Genomic DNA, 13974 nt, shown 5'->3' with positions numbered 1-13974 from the left:
TATCTGTTGGATTACCAAAAATAGTTTAATCCTATTGTTTATTCTTGGTACTCGGGCTCCATCAAAGCCACGCAGTGTTGTGCTAAGCACTGAAATGCATGTGAGATAGATAGGGCCTGTCCCCAGAAGGTCAGTAAAGACGGGAGATAGGAAAGAAGGAAAAAAAAAGGCAGCTTCAGCAGCATAAGGAAACAGGGAAATGAGTGTGATTAAAAAGAAAGCCTGTGAAGAGAGGGATTGTATTTCACCTCTCCGGCATCTGTGTCCAACAACACCAAAACGGTTTAGTTGATCCCCAAGTAGCCATCATTTGAAGCCTCACACTTTTCTTTCTGCTCTTATTCTACATTTCATTATGTTTTCAGATGAAAGCAGCCCTCCAGTAAATTACTGAAGTGTCTTTTTCCTCTGCTGCCAACAGATTGTTTCCCTGCTCATCCTCAGCCCTCGGCACGCAGCGGCAGCAATCTGCCTTTCATTAGGAGGGCTGGGAGAGCTCTGCATCCTCACAATGGCTTCCTCCTCCAGTGCTGGGATTGATGTGATGGCAATTGCAGTGAGTTCCCTTACCTGTCCTAACACAACATGCATCCGTGTGTGGATACACCCACACATCACTTTTCGCTGCCTGCTTTCAAGCTGATGTGGAAGCTGCAGGGAGAAGACGAATGTTATTTGCCAGTAAGGTCTACTAATTACAGGACGTGATTTTTACAGAAAAGAAAGAAGTTGTTTTCACTTGCAGGCTTTGCAATCTGTTTTGAATTAGGAGGCACTCAGGATTAGAAAGTGTTTTCTCATTAGAACAAATGTCATAGATTTAAAATCCTCTTCATTTAAATTCCTCCTGACGTTCTTTGGCTCGAACAAGAGAGCTCTTAATGTCCGTTTTAATTAAAGCATTTCAGTGGGATTCCAGCTGGGCAGCAATGACAGCGGGTCTCTTAAAGGTGGACGTAGCCCAGCTGAGAGGGGGAACTCCAGGGTTCTCTCTTTTTTTGGTTGTTAGCTAAGGAGGAAGACTGAGGGAAAGGCAAATTAAGGTCTGCTTAGAAACGTGATCCCACACTTAAGGAGGGCACAAATGCTGCATGGGCTGTGAGGCACTGCCTGCAGGCGTTGGGTTCTGCTAAGGGTTGGTGCATGCTTCCCTGAGCCACTCTGTGCTTTTCTCCCCTTGCTGCCCTACCTGTGTGCAAAGTGCCAGCAATTACCACATTTGCTGGCTGCAGTCTTTAGCATCCCACCTCTGCTGTCAGGTTTTTTCCTCTTTTTCACCCACTGCCCCTTAAAATTTTTCATTTCTTTTCAGGTTTCCCATCTCCCCACTCAGATCCTTTGAGAACAGCACTGGAAAACAGAGCATCATTGCAGCAATTTAACATTGGTTTCCTGTAATATGGAAATGGAAGGGGGAAGCATGCAGATAGGGAATTGAATTGTTTGGTGCCTCAATACTCTTCTTTCCCAGCCCACATAGCACTGGTGCCCTCCTTTCCTCCTCTCCTAGGAGCGTACTGAAGAGAGAAGTCCATCCCCATCTCCTCCTCTGAGTGTGGCTGTGATCCCAGGTGGATCCAGGGCTGGAGAGGAACCAGAAAGCTGTGAGCCAGCAGGCAACATGAGTGTTGTATGGCCAACATGTTTCCATAGGCAGTGTGAGCATTGAAAGAGGGGCAAAAACTGCACGGTCAGTTTCTCACCAATGGAAATCAAACAGCTTCAGTAAAGTCAGAAACTTTGCCTCACAGCAGCACAGTGTCATGGATTGCTCTCTCATTCATTGAGTGATGAATAAATCCAGAGACAGTTAATAATGAAAGACTATTAAGATAAGATTTAGTCTTCGCTGTTCTCGTGCTTCCATGCCCTGCCATTTGTCAGGCACTCAAATCAAGCATATGAAATGTCAGCCCAGAAACACTGCTGATCCTTGTCCTGGTGGCAGATCTATTGGTGATCTATTGGTGATCTATTGGTCCCCCCAATGGAGAAGGGACGTACCCATGCAGCCATGTTTGCCACATGCCACCAGCATTCTGCTCCCTCCCTCAGCACCGCCATTGAAACCCATCACCTTCACATTACAGCTCATAAACAGTTACTGCTGTCAGAGCCGGACAGTTTTCTGGACCAAAAAGCACAGTGGCCTATAATGAATTAAGCTTTCTGAAAGGAAACGTTCTCAGCTCAGTTGTTTAACCTCCCAAATCTAGGCAAGGAGGTTCATTTTGAATGGCACTTCACAGTGACATTCTTTATGTGTTCCTCACTCCTCACCACATTCATTGTTTTCTGCTCTCTTCAGAGAGAATCCTGTTTCTGCTCTCACGTTCACAGCTTCCGAGTTGCTGAGTATGTTGGTGTGGAGGAGAGTGTTTAAGAGTATCTTTGGAGATGCTAAGAAAACACATGGAAATAAGTGCAGGTTTTGTTTCCAGACCATCTTCAGCTGCATGCAGTGAGCAGGGCTGACACAGATCCCTTCCCCATCAGGATGGCTGTGTGCATACAGCAAGGCCACTCTACAGACATCTGCTTTTTGCGGTGTTGTTCACTGAGTGTTTCTCTGTTAACATGGAGTTGGATGAGCCCCTGTTCCATCCCCCCATGCCCCCCTCCCTACATCTTTTTATTGCTTTTAGAGTGGCTTTGAGATGGGGTGGAAAAAGAGATCTGACAGCGCTAAGTTCCAAGGTCAGTGTTGTTCACCCGCCTCTGTCATCCCACTGAGCTCACAAATTGGTGTTAACACCTCCTGCAAAAGGAAAGAAAAGAAAAAAAGAAAGACATATAAAAAAAGAACCTTGCTCACACTTGGAAGCAAACTCATTGCTGGGGCAGACCCTGTGGAGCATGACTCCAGCAGGACTGCAAGCAGGAGGCAAAACTCAAAGCCTATGCAGTCCAGCTGTGGTCCTCAGCCCCTGCCAGCAGCCCAGCAAGCAGGAATGGGCAACACTTTCTCTTTATACAACACAGAGCACACGTCTATTTTTTGTTTCTCTTTTATTACAAATCCACTTTTTTTTGCAGCTTGCTAATCCATTCCTGTTCTTTAAATAGCAGCTCATAGCAAGGCTTCCTGGTGTGGAAAGCACAAATTACTGAGGACCCTCTGAGATGCACCTCAGCCCCCTCCATCAGCAATTTTCTGCTGCGGGATTCATAACATCTATTCTTGTTGCTGTAGATTGGCCACGGTGTGACTGTGGAGCAAATTCCTCCTGTGCTGACACTGTTGCTTGTTATTCTTTCTGTACTGGTGGAACAAAATGAAAAATTTATTAAAAACTGAAGGGGAAAAAGAGAGAGAGAGAGAAAGAAAGAAAAGCACCGTCCTTTCTCTCCCTGCACCAAAATCTAATGTAGGAGATTGAATAGGGCGATGGGGAGAGAGTGGTGAGAGGGTTAAATGTCTGAAGGGCTCATAGCCATGCAGTCAGCATCCAGGACAAGCAATCCATGTGGATAAAAAGGAGTGCTCACCTCCTTTCCAGGACATTGCTTGCTTTCTTCAGGGGGTTTCAGCAGGCAGGGAGCACTTAGCAGAGATCGTGTAGCCCCCAAGCAGACTCCCAGCTTTGCAGCTCACGTTCTCCTACCCACCCATTCTCGTTCATGCTGGGGGCAGATGTGGATGAGGAGTGTCATTCAAGATCCCACCCTACACCATGGCTGCCCTTCCCACTGGGGCTGGCCATGACTGTGATGTGTGGCACAGCATCCTGGCATCCAAGCTGGGATCTCAAAGGCTGGATGGGAGGCTTTGTAAAGCAGTGACACAGCAGATGGGTGGCTGGGCTCCAAAGGGGACACAAAGGGGTGGGGTACACCAGGATCCCCTCCAGACTGAATTCTCTTGGGGCTCTGGGGATCCTCAGTCGTCTTCCCAACCCTGATGTGGGTTTGCTCTGCACGGTTGTAGTTTTTTCTTCTCATGCTGGATGTTGATTTCCATGATTACCTCTGCAATACTTTCTGATTGTACTGTGACAGACATCAGAACTCACACCTAAACACCTTTAAGAGCTAAAAAAAAACCACAACAAAACATTTCGAAGGATCTCTGCTCAGGAATGTCACAGAGGAAGTATAATTCTTATAGTGATCAAGAGTCTCAGCTTCAAAAGCATCCAAACTGCAGCTCTCTGTGGGACACCTTTCCGCAGGGTTATTAATAAGGAATAATTGTTTTAAGTGCAGAAAAGTGTGTGTACTTTCCATTCCCTTCCAAAACCCCTGCATCGTTTGTCCTTAATGAATAATGAAAGATGCTTTTGTATTGCTTCCCACCCATCGTCTTTAAAGCGATCGTTAAGCAATAATAAATAAGACCTTAAAGAAAACAGGGTAGAGCCAGCTTAGAAGGAAATTGTCTGAGTGATGGGGAGCAGATCAGGGAGCAGGGCAGCTCAGTCTATCGTTTTCTGCTGTGAGGTGGGGGTCTCAGGGGAGATGGCCTCAATTTGCACCCGGCTGGGTGGGGGAACAGAACCCCAGTTCCAGGAGGGGTTGGGATGGATGAGGTGGTGGTGTCGCCAGGTCTGGAGTGTAGAACCTCATTGAGTCCGTGCTGTTGAGAAAGACCTTACAATACTTTGGCAAGAAAACATCTAATCACTGATAAATCTGTGAGCATGAGAAGCAGCCGAGCAGAGCACAGCCGGCTGAGAGGAGGAAGGAACGGGAAGCACCGACGGAGCCGCTCCCGGACTCCTCGGGCTCAGCCCGGGTCTGCGGGCGGAGCCGGGCTGCGCTGTCGGGCAGCGCAAGCAGCGCGCAAGACTCCGACGCGCAGCCGTGGATCGGCCGGCAGGAGCTGAGGGAGCGGCGGGGCGGGGCGGGCTCCGCTCCTCCTCTTCTTCCTCCTCCTCCTCCTCCGACGCGGGCAGTGCTGCTGCGCGTCCTGCCGGGCGTCCCGCTGGAGACGGGGGGTTTTGCTGCACGTGAGTTCGCTCTTTTTTTTTTCTTTCTTTCTTCCCCCCCCCCCCCCCCCCCCCCCCCCCCAACCATCCCTGGGTTATTATTTTATCGAGTTGTTTTTCTTCATCCTGTGCGTTTTTTTCCCCCGATCCTCTGTTACCTGGAGGAAAAGAAAGCGCGGCGGTGTCGGCACTTGCGGGAGGACCAACTTTGCGCGCTCGGTGCGCGGGCGCAGAGTTGGTGCTGCGCGTTTCCGAGCCGGTCGGCGTGGGGAGCAGCGTCTCTATGTGCCCTTTGTGGTTCTGGGTTGTTTCTGTGCGGGTTAAACGTGGTGTTCCTCGGGCAGCCGCTCCGCCTTCTGGTGGCACTACCCGGGCTCTGAATCAGAGCGAAGTCTGCGGTGTCCGCGTGTTTTTTAAGGGGAGAAAGGAAACGGAGCTGCGGGACCCCCACGCCGGCTGCGCTGTGAGTGCGGACCCCGCCGCCTCCCTCCGTGCCCGCAGTACCGCTCCCACCTGCGCTATGCCCGCTCCTTCCTTCTGCGCTTCATTCCGGTTTGGGCTCCTTGCTATTCTTTCTTTTTATTTGTTTGTTTGTTTTGGTCTTTTTTCCCCCTCTAAAGCGAAGGGTTGGGAGGAGAGGAGGAGTTTTTCTAAGCAAAGCAGCAGCAGAGCCGCCGGACGGGGATGCTGTGGATGTGTAATGCAAAGGGCTGCCTTTATCCGGTTATCTGATGAGCAGAGCAATGAGTGAGGAGCCCATGGCAGAGCAGACCCTCGGACTGACCCACAGCGTGGCATCTCGTGGGGTTCCCTGCTCTGGATTTGGCTTGGCTGTGCTTTGTTGGATGCAGGTGGTCGGAAGGTGCCCATGGAGCTGTGCATGCACTCCCTGCTGGTGGGGCAGCGCTGCTGTGGCCTTTAGGGAACGGCTCAGCAATGGAAGGTGGGTCTCTAAGGATCCGCTTTCTTTAGGAAAGGCAGATGTGTGGCAGTGAGTGCGGTCAGGAGGTTTTATTTAGGAGTTGTAAAGAGAGGAGTGAAGCTGTTGGAGAGGAGCAGTTACGTGGAATAAGCGATGGGAATCGATCCTTGTGAAAGATCAGAACCTGCTGCGTTCCCAGCTGCCTGCATCCCAAATGCTTCAACGAAGGCAGCAGAACTCGTGGTGTTCAGTCCTGGCTGGTGGCTGCATGAGGAGCTCTCAGACCTCGAAGTAAACCAGTAAACCTGCATCTGCTTGAGGAGAACGTCTGGAAATAAAAACGTTTGACATCCTGCAGGTGCTGCGGGGTTACGCAGGACTACGTGCATTAATTACATGCATTGGGAAGGGGCTGTGTTTGCCTTGAAGTCAATCGTGGCTGTTCTTTTCTCATCCCCTTCCCATTGAGTTGCTGTCCTGTGTGGTTCAGGGTTTGAAAGGAGTATGAAGGCATTTCTTCCAGTATGACTGCAATGAGGAGGCCTTGTGGGGAGAGAAGCATCAAGGAGTCCAGCTTTGGGCTCAAGTTATGATTCCTGTGCATCTACTTGTTCGGTCACAGCTTGAGGTCTGTGCTGGAAAGGTTAAAAACACCATAAAAGCATCCTGGAGGAAAGTGCTCTGAGCAGAGGTAACTTCATAATAACTGGCGCCAGGGTTTGGTGAGGCATTGATGAGCCTGCAGGGGATGGGAGGACCCAGCAGATCAATAACAAGTTGGGTTTTTCTAACTGCAGAGCTCTAATTGTCTATTTGTCTAATTGTATTGCTTAAAAAGCACACGTTTAGGATGACTCTTCATACCTGTGCCTGCAGCCAAGGCTGAGTCCACGCTGATGTGGGTAATCTGAATCAAGCTGAACAGCAAAGAGCCTCCTAAGAGAATCTGAAACCCAATAGGCATTTTTCAGACCTGAGTTATGTCACTTTTTTTTCTATAGAGGTGCCTCAGGCGATTGCATTTTAAGAAGACAAAGCTTTTGTTTTGCAGCTGGCCTAGAAAAATAGCAAGGATGAATCCAAAGCAGAGGCTTTCAGAAGTTGTCATTCGCGATTAAGTTGATTCTGCTGTTGTGCACAGGGATGCTGCTGCCTTCCTTGCGGTCGTGTGAGCTGTGCCTATTTTTGCCACCAGTCCCTGTCTACCTGTTTCTGTTTGAATCAAGTGAGTCGTGTTGGAGCTTCTCACTGACATGAGTATTTAATTAGCGAGGCAGGTGTTTGCTGGCTGCATCTCCGTTACCAGATTAATTGTGTGTACTTTACAAGGGGCAGAAGAGAGGTGACACAGCTGCATGCAGCTTCCAGTTCTGCATCTCATATGCTGCACGTGTGAAAGCAAAGGCTTGTAATGATGAGCAAAGACTTGCTTTCCTTTGCACATCTGAGGGAATCCACAGTTTGCATGGAAACAAGAAATACGCATGCTAATAGCTGATCTGAAGCTCTTCTTGTAGCTTCTGGTGTTCCCTGCAGCTGAGACTGATGGCAGTTAGCATCCTGTGGCTGCCAGGCTGACAGCCTACAGCAGAAACTGCATCTGTAGGGCTGCAGCCTGAGCTGGGGGTGTGGAGAACAGCACGGAGGATGCTCCAGCACAGACAACTAGAAGTATGTTCCTGCATCCTGCAGTTCTATAAGCTCCTGCTGAGGTCCCTGTTTAAGGAATAACGGTGATGACATCTTTTTGCTTCTTAAAATGAGAACAATTTCCCTCTCGGGAAAAGCTCACGATCTTATAACAGCATCAGCCCTATTAATGTGGTCCAGAGCTGTGTGGCAGAGGAGGAGGCGTCTTGCAGACTCTGCCCTCATGCTTGTGCTGCGTGCCTGGCTTCGCTCTGGATGTCCAGGGGAAGGCTATAAGGGCAGTGTGAGTCATGGCTTTGGCTCCCGTATAGCACTGACACAACCAGTGCTGCCACACTCCCTGCTGAGGTCACTGCACCTTCCCATAGGGAAAGGCCTGGGTGCTGACAATCCATCTCCAGGGGTGCAGCTTCTGCTGCTTCTATGGGAAGGCTCTGGTCCTGCTCTTGCTGCACCAAATAACATTGTCTGAAGGCAGTATTCTTAACAATATGCTGAAACTGAATGCTGGCTTGCAGTAATATGTGTGTGAAGTGAGGCTTGGCCCTTGGCTTTACAGGGACAGGGAGGTTGCCCCACTGATTTCAGGGGCCAGAGTGTCAGGCACTGGGTTCAGTAGCATTCCTGCTCCTCCAGCAGTCTGTTTCTTAACCATCTGTATGCTCAATCAGTTGCCTTGCAAACACTTTTTTTCCCCCCTTATTATTATTTCTGGAAAGTCTGTTTTTAAAGCAGAAAGCACAGCATTAGTTGGTTTTGCATAGAAGAAGGCTGAAATAAACAGCAGAGATGCCCATGGGCTGCGTCTGCATGAATTCAGCTATTCCATGTTGTGGCATGGTTTGGAGCAATAGGGGCTGGAAAGTGGCAGAGCATTATCAGATGCCTTTGCAAGCAGCTCATGTTCAGGCAAATGCAGCCGCGGTAGGAATGAACGTGAACTCATCTTCTGGTTGCTGCTGTGTGCTGTGGAGGAACAGGCAGGCGGGATGCGGTGGTTGAGGCAGCTGAGCACATCCCCTGCTGTGCTGAGATGGAGTGGCTGTGTCCTGCTGGGTCCCACTGTCCCTTTGGAAGGGGAAGAGGGGGGATGTCTTTCCATATGGGGATCTGTGCCTTCCTGGGGATGTACTGAAACCCAGAAATGTGGGTGGCTTCTGTGTGAAAGATGACTTTGCTCTGGAAGCTGGGAGCAGATGGATGTTGTGATTTATGAGCGGGTTCCTGAGCTCAGGACTGGAGCAGTGAAGGGCACCAGGCAGGGGACATATGGCTGCTGCACTCCTCGCCTGGCTTCTGCTGCCTTTCTCAGACAGTTTGAATCTCCTTTTTCTTCCTGCTTTTAGCAAACTCTTCTGGGAAGATGTTCAGGATGTTCCTTCAGGATGTGGGATGCGTTGGTTCTGCTGGCTGCCCTGTGAGCCCCATGTGTGGGTGAAGGTGGGGGGCAGGTGCTGCTGCTGGCTCTGCATGGGGGCTGTGCACTCCCCTGTGGCAATGTGCCCCAGGAGAACAAGCATGGCAGGGCTGCTTTTGCGTGTTTGTAATGGCTGTAAGCACAGCAGAAATCCCCTTGAGCCTCTCCAGTCGCTTATGCTTTGTTCTTTTTGCTCTGGCTACAGAATCTACTCTGAATCATGCTTACTCATTTCCACAGAGCAGTAAAACTTTGCCTTGCGCTCATGCTCCCTGTTCCAGTAGCTGCCCACGTCCTGGTGTTTCCCTGCAGGCACAGGAGCCGTTCCTACAGATCACATTGCAGGGGTGGAACCGGTTTGGGAACTTCATTGTCCATAAAACCACAGAGGAAGCTCTGGTACAGGTACTCTCACACAGCTCAGATGCCCTGCTTCCCTCCAGCAGCTACGTGGGGTACAGAGGATGGTAAAGAGAAGCTCCTGAAGGTGAACTGCTGCAGGATTCCATGTGAAACCCACACCAATGAGCAGCTTCGACAGCATATGGGGAGCGACTGCTGCCACAGATGAGCATCAGGAGTGGGCATAGCTCTTCTTTCCTGATAATGAGGAGCAGTACTTACCTGCAAATAGGCTCCCAGCTGCTTTGCTGCAGCGCACGTAGTGTTTTCAGGGAGGTACTGGTAATAAGCAAGGGTTTGGTAATGCCTCCTGTGAGCAGAACCACGCCTGGTGGCAGGAGAGGGACAGGAAGGGCTTAGATGGTTTTAATTAACATTGTTGTGAAGAAACAATTAAATTGGGTTTCTTGCCCCGCTCGCATGCCGAGCAGGGAGGGCTCAGCCCCCCTGTGCTGTTGGCTGCCTTCTGTTTGCATTGGAAAAAAGCAATTGCTGTCAGCTCCTACCTGGCTCCCAGGACCTGTCTGCTTGTTTATTTTGTGCAGATTATGTTCAAATCACTTTGAAGATGGGCTCGAACGCTGATCATTGGGGATAGCCCTTCATCTGTGTTCTGTCAGTAAATGTTGCACAGTGTATCGTACATTACCTCGCTTCCCCAAATGAAGGGCTGGGTACTGCCAGATAATGGAGCATCTGATCTGGCTGTCCACTTCCAGAGCAATTGAAGAGCTGCTGGCTTGTCTTCTCTGAGCACTGGGCTGTGGGGGGAGGGGATGTATGGGGATGTGCACAGGTGAGGCAGATTCCTCTCTGCACCTGCTGCTTTTATTATCATTTCAGTTTGCAGGTGTCACACCACCATCCAATTTTGTGCGCTTCCAGCTGATGATGTATGTCTGTTCAAGTACTGCTTTGCAAGAGGGGAAAAACACAGTGCTCGTGACCTCAGAATTGATAGATTTTAGCCTTGTGTAGTGTAAACATCTATATTTTACAGCTTGTTGTGAAGAAGCGGCGCAGGGGATTGTGGCTCAGCAAATGAAGACTAGACAAACCTGTCTGTGGCAAGGGGGATTGGAGCTAAGTTATCTCTATGGTCCCTTCCAAACGAAGCTGTTGTATGTTTGAGGAAAGGAGCCTGTTTTGGGCAGCTTGGGCTCACAATACAGTACAGTAGTATCTGAGGGTGCATGCCCAGAACCAGTGAGAAGGAGCTGTGGCTCTGGAATTTAGGCTCTAAATAGATAAGAGGTAGGAGGGCATGTGACTGGGCCTGACCTCGGTGGTGGTGGAGCTGGGAGTAAAGCCAGCTCCCTGTGCTCCCAGCTCACCCTCCTGGAGGTTTGCTCTGCTGCTCTCTCAGCTCTCCCCCTTTCACCCTGCCTGAAACAACTTGATGTACAGGCAAAGATGGGGAGTTGTGTGTGTCCAAGCCCAGCCTTCCATCTGTCCTGCCTCTTTCCCTGCTTTTCTCCATCCTTGTAGCTTCTCCCTGTCCTGGTTCCTTTCGTCATGGAGGGGCTGGGAGCCTTGGCAATGTGTGGCATGTGACATTTAGCACAGGAGCATAGCAGTCATTTTAGCAAGGCTTAGCATTGGCTTGTAAGGAGGTGACACTCTGCTAGAAGCTTGTCTTGTGTAGGAGCACGGCTACTCTGCCCGGACGGCACAGGTTTTGTTTCATATTGCTGTATCTGCTTATTTTCCTACTTTTCTTCTCAACATAAAGCGCTGACAGGAACAAACACCTGGTGCTGGCAGGGTGACCTGTGCGTGGGCATTCTTTTGGGAAAGAGGGGACAGCAGAATGAGAGCTGAGGTTATTGCAGTGCTCAAAGGGCTCTGGAAGGTTTTTAAGCTGCTCTGAGCACATGGCTGGGTTTGTGCAGCATCCCCCCAGCGGGCTGCTCATGATGCTTTCATCCTTGGTATAACAGTGCCAAAATCATTTGTAGAGAGAAAGGTGCAATAAGGGAGAGAAGTGATGAAACAGAGCTCCCATCTGAAACCCAGCTCAGCCCTCCTGTGTACGGCTGCCTTTTCTTCACATGCTTTTCCAGGCAAAGCAGGTGGTGCTTAATAATGTTTTTCGCATACAAATCCACAGCGTGCAACGTAAGGCCACTCACATCTGTGTGCTATGTAGGTCAGATGCGTGTTCATCCCTTTACAAAGACCCAGGCTGACAGCGTTCCCTTCCTGCGGTGACGGGGAGGACGGCCCACGTGCTGCCTGTGTCGGAGCACTGCCAAGGGCACAGCCCCGGGGGGACCTGCATGCAGGTAAAGTGTTCTCCTCACCACGTGCTGCAAGGAGCCTTGTTGATGAAAGATTAATGTACGCTGTGTGTCAGGGGTTGATGGAGTGTCACATCAGATTAGCCTTACGGTTCCGAAATACTAAACGCTTTGTGCTGTGTGTCTAGCAGATGCCTTTTTGCTTTGCTCTGAATAAAGAGTGTGTTTGCTGGCCTCTCCAGGCTGTGCTTCTGCTGCTGGAGTTATTAAAACACAAATCACTCTCCCTCCTCCTCCTCTCCCCCCCCAGCCAATCTTGTTCTGGTATTTCATGACCTTTTCTCGCTTAGGTTCTGTTGGTGGAGGATAAAATGAGTTGAAAACAAACAACTTGTCTTGCCCAGAAGGACGTCAGGAATGTGGTGTAGCTCTGGCTCTCCCTTTTTGCTTTGATGGATGTGGTGCCAGGGACAGATGTGGTTGTCCTGTGGGAAGTGCTGTCCTGGGGTGAAAGTGGTGGGGATCACAGATAGGGGCTACTGCTCATCTCGCACTGGAGCTGTGTCCTCTGAGCTTTGTTTGCCTCCAGCCCTGGCACATGGTTACCCAAACCAGTCCACTGGGCTTCTACATGTTCTGCAGTTCTTATGTCTTGAAGCTGTGTGAGGATGCAAAGGCTGGTTCTCTCAGAAGCAGTACAGAAAACTTGGGAACGTGACCCCGTGGGACCTTAAGTATCCATTGAAAATTGATAAGTAGAGGATCTGTGGTTTATTTTAAAACTGAAGAGGGAACTTTGAAGCTTCCTCTCCCAGGGAGCCTTCAAGTAGCGTCTCTGCAACCTGAATTTCTTATCCCAGGTGAGGCAACCCTGTGGGCAATCATAATGGAAACGGTAGCAGATGAGGATCAGAGCAGAGGAAGATGAGTGTAGGAATGTCCTCATACAATCCAGTGTTGTGTGGAAGATATCTTTAGTATTAAAGCTGTTCTACATGTTTGTCAAGAAACACCTGGGACAAAAGAAGAGCTGTACCTGTCATATCTTCCTTCAGCAGGTGAGAGGCATCCCCAAGCACTGCCTGCTTCTGGAGTCTCAGAACTGAGTGTGGAGTTCTGCATGCTGGATGAGTAGCTGGCACTTGAGGATCTCTCAGCAAAGAGCAGGTCCTTGTGACTCAAGTAGTGCATGCAGGTAGGTGTTGAGCACTAAGGCAGCCCTGGCTGTTATTAGTGTAGGAGCATTGGTCCCTGAGGTTGGGGAGGGGTAGAAACAGGCGCCGGTGCAGGGAAGTGAAATCTGGAGTTGCTTGAAACAGAGGCATGAAGGAGCAATTGGAGGTGAAAAAGCCATCTGCACATCCTGTGCAGGGGTTCTGGCTGCACTCTCGGTGTGTAATACATGAACCCAGAACAAGGAGCTGGCTCAGGACAGACATCTCTGCTGGAGAGACCACCTTGCTAAGTGCTCTCTGGCTGTGCTCAGCTGGAAAAAAAAGGGGTAAGATGTTTCCTATGGCTGCTCTTTCCCTTCATCCCGAATAAGATGAAGTGTGCGTTGTTAGGGAAGCTCCTGAGTGCAACCAATCTCTCTTTAATTCCCCGCTGACTGACTGAAACTAAGAGGGAACTAATGAAATCCCTGTTGTTGCTACATATTTTTTTGACCTTTAAAGGGAGAATGTGCTGGTGAGTCAGGAGACCCTGTGGGAAATCTGTTCAATTTGTTTTGGGCAGAAGGTGAACCGAGATGCTGCGGTGACAGTAGCAGTTTAAAAATAAAGGCAGAGATCAGAGCTGTGCAGAAAATCTCGCCGTGCTGCTGTCTCTGGTTTATGCACAAGCACAGAAGTGGAGTCCCCAGAGCTGTCAGGTGGCTCTCAGCTATTCTGGTTACAAAGCAAATAGAGATGCTGAAATGTTTTGTAATTTTCTCCTGGCTTGATTCTAAAGACGGGGTGTAAAATTCTTGTTTTCTGAGCATGAGAAAGGAGGTGAAGAATGCTGTACATAAGAAATGAAGTGCTGGTTTAGATCAAAATGAGTGAGGCAGTCAGTGCACTTTGTTGGGTTGCAGCTTTGCCCTTCAAGGTGTCTGAGCCTGTCTGAACCTTCCAGCAGCTCCATGAAGCTTATGTTGTTTTCATGTAAGTTTGGAGTTAGATTGGAGGTGAGGGTTTAAGGCTGAGCTCAGACAATGCTAATAGCCCCAGAGTTTAGAGGAGAACAGGTTTGTTTTGTAGCTGTATTCGTCAGGATGTGTAGTCATGGATAAGTGACCACTGCTGTACCAGGTTTGAAATGCAAGTCTGTTCTTTACAGATGCTGAGGTTGGTTTTCCTTAATGAGGACCTTTGGTTTGATGGTCTCATGCTGAAAAAAACCTAATATTTGGTGTACTGATGTTATTGAGGA

At 49.5% G+C, this 13974-nt stretch overlaps 1 protein-coding gene across 5 annotated transcripts in view; it reads left to right on the top strand.

The window, feature by feature from the left end:
* Nucleotides 1-4831: 4831 nt before the first annotated feature.
* RALY (RALY heterogeneous nuclear ribonucleoprotein) overlaps nt 4832-13974 on the top strand; it is a 93763-nt gene continuing 84620 nt past the window's right edge. Inside the window, exons 1-2 of one of the 5 annotated variants that reach the window (XM_085519508.1) lie at nt 4857-4949; nt 12615-12754. The gene's annotated coding sequence lies outside the window, so the exon portion shown is untranslated. Of the gene's footprint in view, nt 4950-12614; nt 12755-13974 lie in introns of all 5 variants that reach the window. The other 4 variants (XM_085519510.1, XM_015881353.3, XM_015881356.3 and 1 more) reach the window with 4 other exon arrangements.

This window comes from Coturnix japonica, chromosome 19 (assembly GCF_054131305.1).
Source record: "Coturnix japonica strain WE chromosome 19, WE-NBRP24, whole genome shotgun sequence".
Taxonomy (NCBI): Eukaryota; Metazoa; Chordata; class Aves; order Galliformes; family Phasianidae; genus Coturnix; species Coturnix japonica.
This window is presented reverse-complemented; position numbering and strand designations above follow the sequence as displayed.